Source organism: Rhinichthys klamathensis, unplaced genomic scaffold, assembly GCF_029890125.1.
Source record: "Rhinichthys klamathensis goyatoka isolate OS25496 unplaced genomic scaffold, OSU_Roscu_1.1 h1tg000055l_1, whole genome shotgun sequence".
Classification (NCBI taxonomy): domain Eukaryota; kingdom Metazoa; phylum Chordata; class Actinopteri; order Cypriniformes; family Leuciscidae; genus Rhinichthys; species Rhinichthys klamathensis.
In genome coordinates, this window is record NW_026606600.1 from 4,628,676 (window position 1) to 4,632,344 (window position 3,669).

The 3,669-nt window shown below is 35.5% G+C and overlaps 1 long non-coding RNA gene across 1 annotated transcript; it reads left to right on the forward strand.

Annotated features, from left to right (window-relative positions):
• Positions 1-1,999: 1,999 nt before the first annotated feature.
• On the forward strand, positions 2,000-2,969 carry LOC130083374 (uncharacterized). Its single transcript, XR_008806825.1, has 3 exons — positions 2,000-2,084; positions 2,275-2,366; positions 2,445-2,969. It is a non-coding gene; the product is annotated as an uncharacterized LOC130083374 (long non-coding RNA).
• The last annotated feature ends 700 nt before the right edge of the window (positions 2,970-3,669 follow it).

The following is a 3,669-nucleotide window of genomic DNA, read 5'->3' on the forward strand; positions in this document are numbered from 1 at the left end:
TGGCTCTGTCCACTTCTTATACTGTCTATGGTCTATGCTCTACACTCAAAGCCTTTTTAAAAGATATACAAATTTCAATAGTAAAATTCCATCACATTGAGTTTAATGATCCTTACATATTTTATTTTAATTTATTAAGGATTGTTCAATTATTCAATTAAAATATGTAAGGGTTATTCAATTCAATTTGATGGAATTTTACTATTAATTGAAATGCATAAATCTTAAAAGTAAAACGTTTTAAGTATTCTCAATGCACTTTATTTGCTATTTTTAAAACATACTGTAAAACTCTCCAAAACAGACTAGTCAACATGACTATCATGATATGTCCGTTTATTTCATGTTTTACTCAAATGACTGTAAAAATAACAACGGAGTAAAACCGAGTAAAACTAATTACCATAGCCTTATTTTTGCCTCTTGGTGGCAGTAATGAGCTTTATTGAGTGCCAATCTGCCAACGAAAAAGAAGAGTCTAGTCGGCCACTTTATTTTTTAAAACATAACATACCAGGTAAAACTATCCAAAATACAACACACAACAAAGAGTCACCCTATCATGTCCGTTTATTTCGTGTTTTACTCAAATGACTGTAAAAAAATAACAACGGAGTAAAAATAATTCCCATTTGAAATCGAGTGCTCGAATTTGAACTTGGAAGGCCGCCATTGTCATGCAGGAGTCGTTGCCTCAACGTGGTTCTGTGGAATCAGTTTCGTTCATCGTCGTCGTTTCTGTGTTTGCTGCGGTTTGTTTAGTGGCTATAATCTGGTAAGTACTTCTTAACTTTTTTTAAAAGTTATTCAAGTAATCTGCATCAGAATGTGACAAAAGTCATTAAACTGAAACTATTTACTTGTTGCGTTTTGCTGATAGACCTAACGTTGCTAAAATGATCAGGCACACTTTAGGCCTAACTGTTACATGTTGCGATGTTATTTGTGGATTGATTTAACTAAATTTAAACAATTAAGGGACTGAGTTGATGTACGCAATCGCATCGCACGGATAATAATTTGTGGCACTGTTGGTTATCGCAGTTGCTTGTATTGAAGCTTTTCGGTTACAGAACCTAAATTGAAACAGGAAAAAAAAGATTAAAACCACTTTCATTAAATCTTACTTGTTTTTTTTAACTGATACTTAGAATTAAATTAGCTGTAATCGAAGCCCAATTTCTAAATTCTGAAATTGTTGTATGACTTTGACATCTCTCTGCCTCACTATTAATTTGTGTTTTTATTTTCTATACAGGTTCAAACTTGTGAGACCAGAGCATATGTGAGTAAAATTACAATTTGGAATTTGGGGGTGAAAATACATGACTAAAAGTATGCAGCATTTTAAAACTCCAACTGATTTTAGAGGTTGGCATAGCTCATGGCATAGTTGGGTTTTCTCATGTCTTGTCATTTTAATGATTTGGATTTGAGTGATGGATTGGAAATGCAGGTTGTGTGATTAAGATGGGCAACTATCGTACAAAACTCAGTTGATCTGGCTGTGAAGAGGTGGCTGTTAACTCGGGGAAGAGAAGCCAAAATAATCCAGAGAGTGACTCTCCCCACTCCAACATCAAAAGAGCTCGTCGAGCTGAGGTAAACTACCTACCAAATTTTCCAAAAGGAGAGAGTGCTGAAAGCTTGGAGCAACAAAGATTGCAAATAGTTGAAGTGTCTAAGACAGAAAGAAGTCTTGGGCTGATAGAGAAACTCATGCAAAGTACATTTGCGCTGCATCGCAAACAGATCGTTGTAGATAACCCATCTCAACCAGTGAAGGACTTTTTGGAAAAGTGGCCTGCACTTCGCTTGGAATCTCAGGTAATTTTCTCAGTTGCTCTCTGTTAGATTCCATTTTTTGTGTTTATGTGTGTCTGTTTCTTTTGTTTTCTTGTTTAACTTTTTTTTTTTGTTGTTATTTGTTTGAATGCTTGCTTTCAGATTGCTGCAGAATTCCACAGAAATACTAATATCAGCTTGAACAAGTGCTATGCAGAACTGGACAACCATACTCCTCGACTGATTGCTGTTAAGCTGCAGAAGCACTGAGAAGCATCTTTAGTGCCTTTGATCTTGTGGTAAATGTTGTTAATTACATTTATAGTACAAGTTAATTGGTTAATGTGCACAAGTATTTTATCTGTTAATAGTTTAAACCTGGCTTTGAACTTTTTTCGCTTTAAATTTCCTCCCCTCTTTCATCTGTACTTTTATCTCTATTTTTTTTCTTTTCTCTTGCACCACTAAGACAGTTCTGTCTTTTTCCAGGATCACTACGATATTGACAATAGACGTACAGCTGCACTTCGAGCCCTCCCTGTCTACTTGCACGAAGAGGACTGTTTTTCAAGATGTGGAATGTAGGTTTTTATACATCTCGTTTGAATTTTAATGTTATTTATCCGATTATGCACATGAAGTTCTCTCATGCTTTTCAGACTGAAGAGGTGGATGAGCCAGACATTGCAGATTCAGCTGTAGCTCTTGTCAGCATGGTGAATGGAGACTCGACTTCCACTGTTCAGTTTGACCCTGCTGGGATTGCTATTGTGCTGGAAGGTGACATTGTTCTAAGGGACATTTCCAGGTTGGCTGATGATTTTCTTTTGATGTTTGGTTTGATATATGCATTACATCTCAACTACCCCAAAGAGCTGACACACACATTTAAAGGATTAGTTCACTTTAAAAAAAACTTTTGCTGATAATTTACTCACCCCCATGTCATCCAAGATGTCCATGTCTTTCTTTCTTCAGTCGAAAAAGAAATTAAGGTTTTTGATGAAAACATTCCAGGATTTTTCTCCATATAATGGACTTCAATGGGACCCAAACGGTTCAAGGTCCAAATGACAGTTTCAGTGCAGCTTCAAAGGGCTTTAAACGATACCAGACGATGCATAAGGGTCTTATATAGCGAAACGATTGGTCATTTAAAAAATAAATAAAAAAAGTTTAAGTTTGCGCGTTCGTAACGTTCATTCGTGACCTTTTCAACATAATTGCGCATCACGTGACGTCACATGAACACGCATCACAGAACAGAGCAAGGTGAGCATTTGTGCTTATAAAACTTAAACTTTTTTTATTTACTTTTTAAATGACCGATCATTTCGCTAGATAAGACCCTTATTCATCGTCTGGTATCGTTTAAAGCCCTTTGAAGCTGCACTGAAACTGTCATTTGGACCTTGAACCGTTTGGGTCCCATTGAAGTCCATTATATGGAGAAAAATCCTGGAATGTTTTCATCAAAAACCTTAATTTCTTTTCAACTGAAGAAAGAAAGACATGGACATCTTGGATTTCATGGGGGAGAGTAAATTATCAGCAAATGTTTTTTTTTTTAAAGTGAACTAATCCTTTAACTTCATCCAAAAAGTCTGGGCTTGGATGACTCAAAGCCACTAGCACCCAGATTTTTGTCTTACATTTTTTTTTTTTTTACTGATTAAGACATTTTCTGCATTTCTGGATGCACAAGAGACTGTTTATTGGATTTTGTTTCACTTGTTGTGATTATTATTACAGTCTATTGTAATACTTCTCAAATTTAGAAATTTTCCAGAACACAGATTGTGTTCACTTATTTACTGGGATTGCATTACTGAAAGATGGCCCAGATTGCCGTTTAAAAAAAATGTTTTACTTGTTAAAAGAGTT